Here is a 17,152-nt window from a genome sequence, read left to right on the forward strand (position 1 = left end):
GAGTTTAAGGTTCAACCACAAATGCTGTTTTAAACAAGGTCATCGCTCAACCACAACAGTACGATAATGCAAAACTGGCATCCACCAGGGGAAGAAAGTGCGTGTGAGAACTAGAAACAAGCAGTTAAATTCAAAGCCTTGCATTTACATTTCAGGGGTGTCAAGGCCTCTGGAGGCCTTTTCCATATATAGGAGCAAAAGGAATACTGTCCTCTTGTCGCTTAATGCTACCTTTGCCTCTGCAGTTAAATGCCTTTTCCGTGAAGAGGTACTGGCTGATGGGGAGTCAAAGCCCATCGGTATGTTGGTGGCATTGCGTAAAAGTATTCTGAGTGGGTTCTAGGAGTCCACAGTGACCTCAAAAAACAGGCTACCTAGGGGGTAGCCAGCCCCTGAGGCAAGAAGGTTGTACATTAACGCTGTTCAGTGCATATCTTTATTAGATTAGATAATATTATATTATTATATGCTAGGCTGTTAAGCAAATAAATACACATAAAGAAATGACAATCTACATAATTACATGACTAGTTTTTACCACCACTCACCACTCACAGTGATTAGATTTTCTTCTGCCCAGGCCAGTGCAAACCAGTTGCTCTGGTGCTGTTGATGGGTGTAATGATCCCTTTGGTCTGAAAAGCTAGTAAAGAACAAACGGCAAGTAACAGCAACCATCGGGGGTCCAGAAACGTGTCAGAAAAGAGTGGCTGGGTGGGGGGTGGGGGGCAAAGGGGGTCCAAACCGATTTGTTGGTCCTGTATCTCTCGCTCTGGTAACAACCCTCCTTGGCCTCAGGCTCCAGGCGGACACAAGAAATCTCAGGGGTGGCGGGAGAGAGAGAGAGACGCGAGGTGACCCGCTGGCCCGAGCCCCCTCACCGCGGCCCGCCAGCGGGGCTTAGTCACCCACAGAGGCTAGCCTGGGGTCCCGCAGGAGGACCAGGGGGGCAGCGCAGGGCCGCGCCGAGGCGCCCCGGCCGCAAGTTTCCGCGCACGTGGCCGCGGGGCGGGCCGCGCTCCCCCCGCCTCGCGGGCTCCGGGAGCGGCCAGGGCGCGCGGCGGCGGGCGGGGGCGGACCCGTGCGCAGGGCTCCTGGCCGCTTTCCAGGTCGGCGCACTAATACGGGCGATGAGGCTTCGCGGCTCCAGTCTGACTGACGCCGGCTGGGGCCGCCGCCGCCGCCGCCGCCGCCGCCGCTGCAGCCGCTGTCTCGGTCCCCGCCGCCGCCGCCGCCGCCGGGCCCTGCAGCCGCTGGGCGCGCGCAGCCACGCAGTGAGTGCGCGGCGCTTGGAGTGGGCGGCTGGGGACCCACGGCGGGGGGTGGGGGGGCAGCCAGACCTGGGGTGGGGGAGGGATGAGTGGCATCGTGGGGACAGGTAAGAGATGCCCTCCCCGGCGCGCGCTGGGCGAGAGCGTGTGTGTGTGCTTGTGCGGCTAAGTTGTTCTTCCCCGACGGAAGTCTCCGAGGCCCTTTGGTGTGTGGCTTGGTTCTTTGTACTCTCCATCCCCGTATTTCTTGGTGGAGCCTGTTCGGGGGTGGGGTGGGGCCGGAGGGGACAGCTCCGGAGAGTTGGCCGCGCGCCCTCCCCGCCGCCGCAGCCGCCCGGGCGGCGGGCACCTGGGACCTGTAGGAGGATGCTCGTCCCGCGGCGGGGGCGCCGGCCGAGCGGGGCTGTGGCCCAGGGCGTGGGCAGGGATGCGCGCTAGCTCTGCGGCACCCGGGCTGGGCACCGCGCGGGGGTCGAGCACCGAGGACAGGCGCCGTGGAGACGCAGACTGAGAGCTGAGTAACCGTTTGTTGTGGCCGAAAGTGGGGGGCTGTGGAGAAATCGGGGTGGAGGGTAGTAATTGTGACTCAGCTGGCCTCCCTGGCCTTCTGTCTCATAGGCTTTTTTACTCTGCTTACCTTTGAAGCACGCGAAGTGGGAAGAAAAAAAAAAGTTAGGAATGTTGTTCAAGTGTCTCCGGGCTAGCGCTTGGATTGTGTTGGGAGCTGGGATGTTTGTCTTTTCCTTCGCCGGCCATTCGGTGCCAGCTCTCCGCAGAGGGGAGGGGGGCGAGGTGGGGAACAGATACGGGAGACTAACTGACGCCGGCATTGTGATCGGAAGGAGGAGCGCGGGGGAAACATTTTTATGGATGGCTAATCGCTGACAGGTCTTCCCGTTACTGTTCCTTCCTCCTCCCACCCTTGACGGTGGAAATTTCAAATGATAATTTAGAAATACTCCGTTGACTTGTTTCTGGGTTGGAACTGGTACTCCTGAAAAATAGCCTACAAATAACATATCTAGTTTCGGAATCAAGTTGCATGTAAATTATTTACCCAGTAATTAACAGTCGGATGCACACCCACAGGATACTGTGGATTGCTTTTAATGGATCCAATTTACAAGTGTCATTACAGTGGTTTGCCAGATTTCTCGGATGATCTTTTGGAAGTGTGGTTTAGCAGGAATAATAGAGGATAACTGTCAAGTCATGAGGCATTTAATAATGCTACTTGGCCATAACTGAGCAGAGCTTTTGGGGCATCCTTCTGAGTGAGTGAAATGTTCATGCTACAAACAGATCTTCTGCCTTAGGAGTCCTGTTGGTGTGAGGGAATGCCATTGGATGTTTATATTTTTAAAATAGCGATCTATATTTAAAAAGGAAGTAAAAGTAAAACCCAAACACATTCTCCTAACTCCAAATACAATAAGTGAGTCTTTCTATGGTTGTAGGAAACCATGAACAAGATTTTGGACTGTTTTCAAATTTGTGGTTATCCAAGAAGGACACTGCAGATAAGAAAATGATGTAATAGTTTATAAATAAGGAGCATTTTAAATATAATATGACAAAAGTTTAAAATAATATATCAGAAAAAGAACTTTTAGTGATGATAATTGCCTTCATTGATGGCAAGACAACTGTCTTTAGCGGACAGTCTTCAGCTTCTTAATCTATTCTGACACAACCAACTCCCATTTTTATGCTTGACTGGCTATCTTTGTCCAAGTTGTTTTATGCTTCAGCTCTGTGGTTTTAAGCTATGTTTAAGAGAATACCAGCATATTCTTGATCTGAACAAACTCATTTTTATCAGTACAGTGTTTACTAAAGATCAAAGGTATAAACAAATTTTACGTTAAACCCCTAAGTACTTTATAATTCTCACAGCTTTGTCATCAGTATCTTAAAGTCAGCATGAACTATTTGGCTTTTCTCTCTCTAAAATATTTTTCTTTTACTTCTATATCTTCAGTTAATGGCTAATCAGAGAATGTTCACAGATATCAACTACTGCATCCCTGATTGCCCAAGACATGGAATGAGAAAGAAGAGGTGTTTTTGTTTTTTTTTTTTAATGAAACCTTGTCAAGGATATATATAAGTAATAAACAACTGGCAAATTTGTTTATCCTTTCTGTGCATGTGGTCAGTTGGAGGAGAAAAAAATCTGTCAAGAAATTACTTCATAAAGATTAAAATATTCACTTTCAGTGTTACAAATAGTTTAATTCTGATTAATGAGTGCAAATTCCTTTGGAGAGCTGATGTTTCAGGAGGGGTCTATAGCACTTGGGTAACTAACTAGTTTATATCTAACATTCTCTCTGCAATATTTCATCATATTCTGCTTTATTATGTCAGAAATAATACTTATCCACAGAGTGTACTTTGCTTTAAGGAAAGGTAAAGGTTATGGAAAATGATGACTTTTTTTTTTATTGCAAAACATACTAATTACATTTTAAGCCTCTAACAAACCTTAGTGCAGATTTTGTTTATTACTTCTAACATTTGGAGAGGAATTCAGAAACAGGGAAGTGTCCAGAATAAAAGAATAAATGTAGCAGTACATTGAAAGCATGAATCTTTTCAAATAGTTGTAATTCGAGGCTGTTGGATTTATATTTCCTTGGTTACTGTTGCTAGTGAGTTGAAAAGTTATTCTAAAGCAAAAAAAAAAAAAAAAAAAAAGGGCAAACAGTAAATTCATAAGTAGTTATAACAGTTTGGGCATGCTTTATAGATTTCTTTTTCTGTTAAGCTCATGAATGTCCATGTCATGAGTAGTCACATAACAAAAAATAAACAGTTATCCCTTGGCAACAAACTAACCTTTTAAAATAAATATTCCTATAAATTGTGTCTTAAGAAACGTGTGCTAACTAAAGTTTAAGATTTCACAAAATCTGTTAGCATCAGAAAGTGTTAATCTTGCCAGTGGACTGCATCCTGACACTTCCACCCCAAACCTTCTGGAACACCCTGTACTACTCTACTGTGGTGGCAGCCTCAGGCTGACCCCAGACTACTTTTCCAGGTTTATCATCCCACTCCTTCCAGATTTTATGCTGTCATTAAAATAATGAATTATAATTTCCCGTCATGCCCTGGCTTTTCTCTTCTCTGCATCTTTACGCATGCTAAGGCCTAGAATGCCACCCCCTGCTTCCCAACCTAGCATCAGATCCTCAGATATATCTGCGTCTTCCTCACATGCTATGGTCCTGACCAGGTGCTGCCTTTACAGGACTTTTTGATGGCCCTTGTCTCAGGTGTGTCCTCCTCTGAGCTGCTACGGCTCTTTGCATTTTCCTTTCCTTTTTTTTTTTTTAATTTTTTTATTGTTATGTTAATCCCCATACATTACATCATTAGTTTTAGATATAGTGTTCCATGATTCATTGTTTGTGCATAACACCCAGTGCTCCATGCAGAACACGCCCTCCTCAATACCCATCACCAGGCTAACCCATCCTCCCACCCCCCTCCCTGCATTTTCCTTTCCTTGTATTAAGTTACTCATGTGCTAATTTATTTCTTCTAATCAGTCAGTGCTTTCAAAATCTGTGAAGGAATGGACCATGTTTTGTCTATCTTTTTCATTCCCCTAATGCCGACCACAATGACCAGCATAGTGGTCAGTCAATAAATATTAATTAAATGACACATCTATCACTGAACCCATGTTTTTTTCTGAAACAAAATCTGTAAAAGAGTTTCCCCCATACAGTAGGTCTTAGCGGTCCATCTTTCAAGAAGCCAGTGTTGAACTTGAGCTGAGGACTTTGTTCAGAGGCTGTGGAGAGCTAGCCCTGAAACGCCTCTGGTCCAGTTGAATCTCTTCTCAATATTGTGGCTGAGCATTACAGTCAGGAAAGCTTATGTGATACTCATTGCATTAGCAATTTTCCATATCAGATTCACTAAATACACAATGGAAACCATTTAGGGGGGAGAAAAAAAAAACCACCACCAACAAAAAAACCAGATTCTAATGTGATATGGGTACCACAATGAAACTCTAATGTGATTCCACAGAAAATCGCTAACATGATATGCTGACCCCTCTCCCCACCCCCCATAGCTACATAAAAATTGATACCCTTTTTAGTGTATATGTTTCAAACTATGCTCACAAAAGAAAAAGCAGACTGCTACTGAGATGAGCTTCTGTTTTGGTCAGGTTGGATGTATGAAGGGTCTTCTTATCGGCCTTGTCAGAGAGCTGAATCTCCCTTCTGTGCAGTGCTCATTGTATTAATAAGCAATACTAAATCATTTCTTAAAATGCGTCATACTCTGTTAAGTGACTCAGAATTAATAGATATAGTGTAATGTAAAAAATATAATTTGTGTATAAATATCATGCCTCTATAATACATTGTTTTACAGTTTTAATTGGGAAGTCTAATTAACTCAAAACCAGTTTTCTAAGACTCAAAGAGACACTGACATAAAATTTAAATTCAGAACTTAAGATGAAATGCAGAAATAGTAAGAAACAAATTACAAATGTATGTGTACCGTTCTGTATCATTTTAGAAGTCATAAACACTGAAAAGATTTTGGTTCTTCCCCTTCATTCTCTAACCCATATTTAATTCAAAGATAAAAATTTAACCCAAAGAATAAATGTAAAGGAGTCCTACAAAATCTGATTTTTCCTGTAAAGATAATTTTGATTTTCTTTTGGGGGGGGCGTACTAAATATCAAATTTTCTCTCTCTCTTTTGTATTCAGATTACCTGATATCATTGGTGTCGTTGCTTTAATATATGAATTTCCCCTTGGGGATATGTAATATTTAATATTTGATCACTTCCTCTTACCCTTTCTCAAATTTAATTTTGAAGGACTATAAATGGAAAACATGTATTCCTCAGTCATGAAATGGGTTTAGTGAAAAGCAGTCTTTGGTTTATTAAACACTGAGATTACTAGGGATGATCATTCATCTTAGAATTCCAGTGACCTGGCAAAAACTCCAGTTTTCAACCACTGGACAAATAATCTGTAAAGTGCACATGTGCTCTGGGGGCCACCCAGACGGGTTGACATTGGAGATTCCTTCTGAAACAGCTTAGAGGGAGGCATTGGGAGTAATGGAGGTGTGAACACTGTGAGTAGCAACAGCTTACATTCACCGCGCCTGAGAGCGCTTCCCCAGGGTGACTGGGCCGTGAGCCCACTGGATCCCAACCCTGCTTTATCCGGAGGAATATCTTCTTCCGAGTAGCCTAATATTTTTCACTTTAATCTGTTAAATTGCTTGGAAGCTGATCAAATGTAGATTTGCTTTGGTTAGTGTGTATGTTACTCTATGTTTTGATTTGATTTGATGAAATGCAGAAATTGTGACATGGGTAGGGTAGCAGATAGATCCGGAACTGTCATTTGGGACCGTTTATCAGAAGCCTTGAAGGAGTTTGTCCTAAGTATTAACAGGCTGTGGAAGGTCTGGAGCAGATTTGCAGATTTTTTCTTTTTTTTTTTTTTTTTAATGCAGAGTTTGATGGATGGTGAAATTCAACTGAAGTGCTGGGAGTTGCTTTCTGAATTCTTGTATCTAAATTTAACTGACTTGGGAGCCACACATTTCAGAAATTAACTCCTAAAAGGATTCACAGATTCCATCAGAGTTTTCCATCTCATGGTAGAATATTTGACTTCTATTCATGTTTCATTATAAATCCACTAATCCACTAATCCATATTGCTTTTTTTCTTTGCTGGGAATCACACAGGAGAGAACTGGAGTTTGGCTGGCATAGGAAGAGGAGTTCGTTGAAAAGTTTGTACATTGGGACGGTTGTGAGGATTTGAGACATGTTAGCTTGGACAAGCTTACTCATGCCAAAGGCACACATTGCTTACTTGAGTTGGTGTTAGCAGTATTAAAGGTGCCTGTATTAGGAGTTCAGAGGGTCTCAGTGGGCTGGCCAGGGAATCTGTCAGCACTCAGAACACTGTTTCTCTGGGAAAATGAATTCCAGTTTCCAAATGACTACCCAGAAATTGGCACAACTTGTTCATAAAGTGGCACTTCCGAGGATTAATGGTTATGATGAATGATAGGAGGTTATTGTTACGGTTATGATTAATGGTTATGATTAATGATATGAGTGACTATTAGAAGCCAGTGAATGTGGAAGATGAGAAAATGTGTTAAAGCTAAAAAGAATTTAGTTCTCCTGTGGTTTTCCTTCACTTGTTGGTGCATTGATACCATTCTTTCCCTGTTTTCTGGTGATAGTAGAATTTCACTTCTAGGAGAAAAATTTAGATTAGGTGTTTGTCATAGAGAAACCTTTGTGTACAGAAATGCTTCCCTTAGGGCTTATTGGTTAATTGTGTTTACACAAAACAGTCATTAGGTGTTGGCCGTGTTCGCAAACTATGGCAAGTTGGTGCCTAGGTGTTACTTCAGAGGAGTGGCACTTCCTTTCTGTTGTCATTGATTTAAATTGATTGCAAATACACATTTTAAATTTTTTTCAAGATATTGTATGGATTAAGTTTGGGGTTTTAAAATGTGATCTGTGGATGTAGTCATTGCGCTAGAAAGTGGGACTTATAAGTTTTGGGGACTTATATAGGTTATTCATTCAATCATTGTTTACTCTGTGCCTATTGTAATTACACTGCCTATGAGGCCCCAAACCCTAAGGACCATATAACAAAATAAAGTACTAAAAGAAAATAAAATCAGGACTTCATAGCCTAATTAGAGAGAGGTCAGGAAAGCAAATATCAAAATATTTATCCAATAGTTTCTTTATGCAAAAAAAAAAAAAGTAAACTATTTGGATTTCTCTATATTTTTCCATTTTTACTGTGTGTGAATTTTGAGTCACTCTTGACAAAGATACTTACAATGGTCCCATTTGGGGTTTTAGGACTCTAAATAAAAGTGAAATACAAAGTGTAAGGGGAATAGAGATTCTTGCAGTAGATGCTTGTTTAGAACTGAAGGATGCTGAAGACATCCCTGGGCCTGGAATTGTACTACTGTGTCTGTCAGGAGATGAGCTTTTGCTTCTCTGGTTTTCCCTCTTACCCTCTACTGGTTCAAGAGTGAGTGTGCATGGCCCCCTCCTACAGGAAACCGCCCCTGGCCCTTTTAATAGCAGTTATAATAATGTATCACCTGTCTGGCAATAATGTGTTTAGATTCTTATCTCCCGCTGTAGACTATACTATCGGAGAGGGAAGGGACCAGCGCCTAGCATTGGTGTCTGGCTCATCCTTGATACTTGTTACATTTAGTTTCTTCCTTCAACCACCGTCCTTTCTCTTCCCTAACATATTTTGGTGTTTTGTAGAATAAGGCAGAAGGAAGGATAAGGCATTTGGATTTTAATCTGTAGGCAAGAGAAAACTATTAAATGTTAACCTGTGGTCAAAAGAGAAATACTAAAGGGCTTGAACAGGAGAATCACATCATCAAAGATGTGTTTGAAAGAGACTGAAGACAAATTGAAGGGGCGTGGCGCTTCTAAATAGCCATATGGACACCTAGCAAAGCTGGTGAGATGGTGTTGACGCATCTCCACTGCTTCATGAATATCTTTGGCAATTAAAAATCTGAACTACCCCAAACGGCAATCCTTAACACAGTTACGAGTGATTCTTCTCCATCAGTTTATAACCTCCACCACTCAGGCAGCCTTTGGCCAGGAAACTCAACCTCCCACAACACACATGCATCAATAAAATGTTAAAAAACTACCCACATACCATTTAAAAAAACATTTAAAATATTATTTATAGCCATTTAACACTTTGCAGGTATTCACATCCAGGTTAGTGTGCTATACAACAGCACCTTCAGCAGAAAGACTATTAAATGCACAGGAAGGAGGGAATGCATTATAGGCTTCTGCCTGTCAAAGGAATTTGTTATATTACATCAGCAAAGCAACGGGCTGTAGGTCAAAAGGTAGCCTAATTACGTGGGCTTCATATAAGATACAGTAGTTAACGTGATTGATAAAGCTGGATTTTACCTTCATTCAAGCAACATTTATTGTAGTGTTAGACAGTTCAGACCACTCTGTGCCATGGCCTGTGGCCTTCCCTAGGGGCTGGGTGTCTCTGGGGAAAACAGGTAACAAATGTAAGGAAGGGAGCGTCCTCTGTGCTTTCATGAAGGTATATGCCAGGTGCTGGGGAAGCCGGGAGGAGCTGGGGAGAGCTCATTAATGCTGCTGCCTGGGGCCGTGGGGAAGGTTTCCAGGATGTAGCTGCACACAGGGCAGCGGGGAGGCAGTGAAGGACAAAAGGAATGAGGATTGATGAGAAGAGAATGTAGTTTGAGGAGAAAGATTGTGAACCAGAGAAGCAAAACCTGGTTTGAAAGTGACGCTAAAAGCGTTAAATCTTACCCAGGATACTGTTTTTGTTTTTTCAGATTAAAATATATAAATGCATGCACATAGTAGAAATTTGGAGACGGGGTGCCTGGCTGGTTTCGTCAGTGGAGCATGCAACTCCTGATCCTGGGGTTGTGAGTTCGGGCCCCACGTTGGGGATAGAGATTACTTAAAAGAAAAATAAGATCTTTAGGGAAAAAAAAAGAAATTTGGTGACAAATTTATATATATATATATATATATATATGTTTTTGACAAACATTTTAAAGCACAAATAAAATACTTTTAATCCCAACCCCTGGAAATAGTGTCCCATTCTGCTTCAGTCTCACAGCAGGGTATGTCACTAAAGAGTGTGACAGGATCTGCTCTGGACTGGGAGTGACAGGGCATTAGGGGCCCAACAGGGAGGGTACTCTCTTGGGGGGTGGGTGGATGGGGGAGGCCCAGTAGGACAGAGCTGCCTGCATGGAGCAGACCCATTAGGGACGTCTGGGATGGGGCACAGCTATGAAATATGTAAGAGGGTCCATCCACGGGATTTAATGACCTATTAAATGTGGGCTTGAGGAAGAAGAGGAATAAGATTTCCATGGGGTTTTTCTGAGTCTGTTTCTCACTTGGGCAAGTTGTTGGGAGTGGTGCTACCAGAAAATATGGAACGCAGGAAGAAAAACTGGTTTAAGAAAGCTAATAGGTTCCATAGGTTCTATTTCTTTCTCTTTAAAAAAAAATAGTAAACTTTATTTTTTCGAGCAGTTTTAGGTTCACAGAAAAAATTGAGCGAAAGGTACAGAGAGTTCCCATATGCCTCCTGCCCCCCCCACCCGCATGCATAGTCTAAGGTAGTATGATGTCCTCCACCAGAGGGGTTCATTTGTTACGACTGATGAGCCTCCACTGGCGCATCATTATCACTCCAAGTACATGGGGTGTTGTACATTCTGTGGGTTCGTGCAGCTGTGTAATGTGCAAATAATAGTATCAACCACTATAGTATTATGTGGAATGGTTTTACTGCCCTAAACATCCTCCCTGCTCTACCTATCCATCCCTCCCTCTCCCCAACTCCTGGCATAGAGTCCATTACTACATTGGAACGTATTGCATTTAAGGATCCTGGAGTGTGGAAGTCAGTGGTGGTCAAATTTTAATTAAAAAAAATTTTTTTAAGCCAACAGGGCCCTTTCATCAAAGAAGCCTCACTAAGTAAAGCTGAATGAAGCAGGGCTGCTTTGGTGGACGGTGGCATCTGCAGAGGGACAGAGTTGAGTGCTTTGCCCTTCCCCTGGCGTCCAGCTCCACCCTGCTGCTCTCTTGTCGCTGCCACTGACTGAGTCTCTCTGCTGTCTCCAGAATTCTGAAGAACACCGTTTACAGACTGCACGGTAAGCAAGTCTGGAGTTGGAAGGAAGGGCTGGTCGTTCCCAGATGCAGCGACCTCAAACTCTTGTGCTTCTGAGACCTGCTGTCTGTTTTTCAGTAGTTTGTTTGTTTGCTTGTATTCCTCTGTTCGGCTTGTTTTGGTCCCTTTCCTTGGGGTCCAGCTGCCAGCTTTGATTTCACTTTGCTGTCGTGTGCCTCCTAGTAGCTTCTCCTCTTCCTACTCCCAGTGTGCTGTTCTGGTTTGCTGTAAACTTGGAAATCGTATAAACATGCTTGTTTAAACGTAGCCAAAAATAGCTGCAAGTAGGTCCTGTGTGATCTTTTCTGTACAGACTTGGTAACACCTATTTTGACAGGTAGAACCTTTTTTGTTTTGTCGCTTGTCAATTAGGTTTTGAGATGGAACTGCTGGATAGTCAGATTTTATACAGTGGTCACCTCATTTCTCTTTGGGTCCCTTTATCTTCTCGCCTTCTCCCTCTTCCTGACTGCCTGGAATTGTACAGAAGGTATATATTATGGCCTCAGAAATACCTACCCACCAGCTCTGCTCGGTGAATAGTAGCATTTCTGGGAAGAAAATGTCATAATTTTGATTCCTAACGCGATGCTAATATGTTGAGATAGTTTTTCTTTTTATGTGAACATTTATCCTCTTTTTTTCTCTTTTGCCTCTGATCTTTTTTTCTGAGATTGTTTTACTTTTTCTTTCTTTTTTCTTTTCTTTTTTGGCACTTTTTTCTTCTACAATAAGGCACACGGGAGGAATAAGCAGAAGTAGAACTACTTGTTAATAATAAAAAATAGTATCGTTACATTAGTTTACAGTTTTCAAACTGCTTTTGCACACTTCCTCTCAGCATGAAAAGTAGTGATTTTTGTTTCAGCTTTGCGGAAGAGGAAACAGGATCCAAGTGGTTAATTACTTAAAGGTCACACTTAGTGATGGAGCTAGCATTCAGACTCAGGTCTTCTTCCTCCAGATAGTCATTATATCATGTTGCATCTTGTTCCTGGAGGCACTAGTTACCTTGTTACATTGACATTCTAGCTGAAAAATCAAACTAGATGAGTGGTCGAGAGAACCATATCCCGGGGATTTAGGTGAACGTAAATCAAGACTTTCCCGGTGGCTTATTCAGTATAAATGCCAATGACACCAGTTTACCTCAGCACCTCATGTCGTGAGCGCAAGGCTGCCTATTATAACCCTGTCTTGGTTTAGGCAACATATATCATTTTTAGTCAGGGCCTTTTGTTTTATGTGAAATTCAGTATTAATATAAAAAGAAATCAAGCTGTTTTTAGAGTTCTGTTTTAAAATGAGAGTGCACGTGTGCTTTATGCACTATGAGGGTTTTGATATATTTGTGGGCTTTTATTGGATGAGCCTCAGGCAGTCATTATGTAGTGACTCTGGGCCACCGTTCACCCAAATCCAGAAATGATGATAAAAATTAACTTCAAATATTCTTGTACTTTGTTATGTACTGTAGAATAAATTTATTAACCCAATAATATTTTCATGCAGCAGATTCTGTTACATTCCTATTCCGGGAGGGATCATAAAGTCAGTTTTATGAAAGAATGAATTTCAAAATCTGTGGACCCTCTAATGGATTTGAAGGCATACAGATTTTGGAGTATTAGTAGATTTTAATACAACTTTAAATATCAGATGTGGGGCGCCTGGGTGGCTTGGTTGGTTAAGCATTGGACTTCTGGTTTTGGCTCAGGTCATGATCTCAGGGTATTGAGATCAAGCCCCACTTCAGGCTCCCTGCTCAGTGCAGAGTCTGCTTGTCCCTCTCCCTTTCCCTGCCTCACCTCCACCGCTCCACCCCCACACCCCCCCACCCCACGCACATGCTCTCTCTCTTTCAAATAAATAAATAAAATCTTTAATAAAAATAAAATCTTTAATAAATAAATAAATACCAGATGTATTAGTGCATGAAATGATTTATATTTCTGCTTTCTTTCAGAAGGCTCACAGTTGTTGGATCTATAGATGTTTATTGAATGGAATTATTTGCTTTGAAGGAATTTTATAGTTTATAATATAAAAATAACATAAATTCCAAGAAGATAAAGCTCAATAACATTGATTGACAGTTTGTAAAATTGCTGTTGGTTGATTCTGGGATAGAAAATAGATTTCATTTAAAAAAATAATCTTTCTGGACATTGTTCCATATTTTCCCCTTTTTCTTAGTGTAGAAGCAAATGATATTTTAAAAATAGTACTTCCTTTCTCTCCTAAGCTACAACCATCAGAGAAAATTGATATGTTTACATGAATCAGCATTAAGTGGAAGAAAGGATCTGAAAGGCAAGCAGAATGCCAGGGAGTGCACAAAACTATGCGTGTCCTTCAATGAGTATGGGCTGTTGGAAGGAGATTCTCCTATATAATTAGGCCTGGGGAGTGTGGGATTTCCTAGCATTCTGTGTTATGGGGGATTCTAATTTCTTTCAAGGCTTCCATGTACCAATGGCACATTATTTTCCATCTCAAAATTAGATTTAAAAAAAACAAAACCTCAGGTTTTGGTAGAGGGAGACTTTATTTGTAAAAATCCCTTGAAGGTAGTGATGAAGCAAATTATTATAACATTTGGAGTGCGATTTTTCTTTATTGTGGTAAAAATACAGGAAATTTACCATTTTTACCATTTAAGTATCCAAATCAATAGCATTAAATTCATCACAGTGTTGTGCAACTATCACTACCAGCCTTCTCCGGAATTTTTTCATCCTCCCACATTGTAACTCTGTCTCTATCAAACAGAACTCCCCATTCCCCTTTCTCCCAGTTCCTAGTAACCTCTGTTCTACTTTCTATCTTTACAAATTTGCTTATCCTAGTTACCTCCTATAAGTGGGGTCAAACAAAATTTGCTTTTTTGTGTCTAGCTCACTTCATCCGTATAACATCTTCAAGTTTTATTCATTATGTAGCCTGTATCAGAATTTCCTTCCTTTTTAAGGCTGAATAATATTGCATGGTCCACACCTACCACATTTTGTTTATCCAGTCATCTGTTGATGGACGCTTAGGTTGTTTCTCTTCTTTTTTTTTTTTTTTTTAAAGATTTTATTTATTTGACAGATAGAGACATAGTGAGAGAGGGAACACAAGCAGGGGCAGTGGGAGAGGGAGAAGCAGGCCTCCCGCTGAGCAGGGAGCCCGATGCGGGGCTCAATCCCAGGACCCTGGGACCATGACCTGAGCCGAAGGCAGATGCTTAACGACTGAGCCACCCAGGTGCCCCAGGTTGTTTCTCTTCTTCTGGCTGTTGTGAATAATACTACTGTGAATATTGGTGTACAAGTATCTGAGTACCTGTTTTCAATTCTTTTGTGTGTATCTATCTAGGAGTGCAATTCCTGAGTCATTTGGTAATCCTACATTTAATTTTTGAGGAGCTGCCAAACTGTTTGACACATTGGCTGAGCCATTTTTTATTCTCACCAAGAACGCACCAAGATTGTCCTTTTTCCACATCCTTGCCAACACTTGTAAGTTTCTGTTTTGTTGATAATAGCCATCCTAATGATTGTGAAGTGCTAATCTCATTGTGGTTTGGATTTGCATTTCCCTAGTGACTATTGATGTTATGTTATCATGCAATCATATTGTTGACCGTTTATATATCTTCTTTGGAGAAATGTCTACTCACAGTGCTTTGTCCACTTTTGAATTGTATTGTTTGTTTTTTGGTTGTTGAGTTATAGGAGTTCTTTATATAGTCAGGATGTGAATCCCTTATCAGCTATATGAGTTACATGGAATGCTATTTTTAATGGCAAATTTCTAGAAAATCTTGTAAATATATTTTCCACCTACTTCTGTATGTGATTTTTTACATTTAAGAATTAATTCTGTGGAATTTCATAACATATGGTCATATAAATAAAGGGAATCACATATTTTTAAAAATTTTTTGCTTTTAAAGCCTCCCTGTCTTAGACCACATTAATTTTGAACAAATCAAGGTTAGATTAGAGGATATCTAGCCAGCATAAGAGATAACAGTTCAGTGTGTGGTATAACTTTCAGTGACACAGCATTTAAACTGCAAATGAAATTAGAAGGGAGATTTGGCCTTTGTAGGTTTAGAAATTTGGATCACTGAAGAAAAGTTAGCTGCCATCTCCTAGAGTCTGTTTTTCCCCCTCAGTGTCCTCCTCATTTAAAAGGGTTCGTGACAGTTGTAAAGCATCTACATTAAAAATAGGAATTTTTAAGACTTGGTTCCAGTTCCACTTTTGACATATTGATGTATTGATAGCGTTGAAAATCCAGCAGCAACTAAACCAAAAACTAAAGACATGAAAAAAAAGTGTAAGACCTTTTGAACAGGAAAAGGATGATAAATATTTTTAGTCTCACTTATATGTGGAATCTAAAAAAAAACACAACCAAAAACAGATATACAGAATATTTACGTGGTTGCCAGAGGCTGGGGATGTGGGGTGGGCAAAATGGGTGAAGGGGACCAAATGGTACCAATTTCCAGTTATGAAATAAACCATGGAATGGAATGGAATAGAATGGTGAGATAGTTAATAATACTGTATTGTATATTTGAATGTTGCTAAAAGAGTAGATCTTTTTTTTTTAAGATTTTATTTATTTATTTTAGAGAAAGAGTATATGAGCGAGAGAGAGAGCATGAGCAGGGAGGAGGGGCAGCGGGAGAGGGAGAAGCCGATTCTCCGCTGAGCAGGGAGCCCAATGTGGGGCTCCATCCCAGGACCCTGAGATCATGACCTGAGCCAAAGGCAGACGCTTAACCAGCTGAGCCACCCAGGCGCCCCAAGAGAGTATATCTTAAAAGTTTATATCACAAGAAAAAAATGGTGACAGATGTTAACTTGACTTATTGTGGTGATCATTTTGTAATATATACAAATAGTGAATTATTATGTTGTGCATCTGCAATGAATATAATGTTTTATGTCAGTTATATCTCAAAGGAGATTTTAGGAAGAATAGATTAGAGGAGAGAAAGAACAGGATTAGAGGGGAATGACCAGGAGTCAATTTCAAGAAATGGAAATCTAGGAGAAGTGTCTCACCTACTCGTACTGGGGGCCGGTTAATTCTTTGTTGTGGGCGTTGTTCTCTGAGTTGTAGGATGTTCAGCAGCATCTCTGGCTTCTATGCCCTAGATGCCAGTGGGACCCACTCCCTCCAGCCAACTTGTGGCAGCCAAAAATGTCTCCAGAAGTTGCCAAGAGACTCGCAGGGAGCAAAGTCATTCCTCATTGAGAACCACTGGTCTAGGGTGATTAGAGCCTGAGCTGAGTTCTAACAGCAGAATGGTGATGAAAATGAAGGGGGGGAGCGAAATTTTGAGTAGAGGAGAGGAAGAAAATTTCTGGCAGTTAAAATTTATTAAACATCTACTATTTCCCAGGCACCAGCACTAGGTGACATAGTCATTTAAGATAATTAGTAATAAATATTTATTAAATGCCAATCTGATGCAAAGGGTTGGAACTACAGAGATGAACAAGACAGTCAGGTTCTTAAAGACTTTGTCATTTAGGGGCACCTGGGTGGCTCATTCGTTAAGCATCTGCCTTCGGCTCAGGCCATGATCCCAGGGTCCTGGGATCCAGCCCCGCATCGAGCTCCCTGCTCAGTGCGGAGTCTGTTTCTCCCTCTCCCACTCCCCCTCCTTGTGTTCCCTCTCTCACTGTCTCTCTTTGTCAAATAAATAAATAAAATCTTTCAAAAAAAAAAAAAAAAGACTTTGTCATTTAATAGAAGAGAGATATATGAACAAACAAATATGATCCAAAGTGAAAATAGTCATGTGTATGAGGTACTGACTGAGAAGAGAATTCCATCTGGGGAAGTCACAGAGGCCTATGAGACCTGAGCTACATTTGAAGGATAGATAGCAGTGTTGCCTGCTGGAGTGGACTTTGCAGGGGAGGTGGTGAACTGCCCTGTGGTCATTTTTTTAGTCGCTAAAATGAAGACCAAGTTGAGGGAAAGCTCTTTCCAGGCTGTCCCCGCTGTCCAGGGAATAAAACTCCCAGACCATAATTAAACCTAAGATGACTGCCTGGGGCAATTGTGCATTTTCCCTGAGGCTTG

General features: G+C 41.5%; 1 protein-coding gene across 8 annotated transcripts in view; it reads left to right on the forward strand.

The window, feature by feature from the left end:
• Positions 1–1,129: 1,129 nt before the first annotated feature.
• SMAD9 (SMAD family member 9) overlaps positions 1,130–17,152 on the forward strand; it is an 80,925-nt gene continuing 64,902 nt past the window's right edge. For 2 of the 8 annotated variants that reach the window (XM_078070433.1, XM_078070441.1), the window contains exons 1-2: positions 1,147–1,274; positions 10,826–11,039. The gene's annotated coding sequence lies outside the window, so the exon portion shown is untranslated. Of the gene's footprint in view, positions 1,275–1,343; positions 1,379–1,449; positions 1,478–1,644; positions 1,790–3,252; positions 3,333–10,825; positions 11,040–14,416; positions 14,560–17,152 lie in introns of those variants that run through there. The other 6 variants (XM_078070439.1, XM_078070434.1, XM_078070437.1 and 3 more) reach the window with 6 other exon arrangements.

Source organism: Halichoerus grypus, chromosome 4 (assembly GCF_964656455.1).
Source record: "Halichoerus grypus chromosome 4, mHalGry1.hap1.1, whole genome shotgun sequence".
Classification (NCBI taxonomy): Eukaryota; Metazoa; Chordata; class Mammalia; order Carnivora; family Phocidae; genus Halichoerus; species Halichoerus grypus.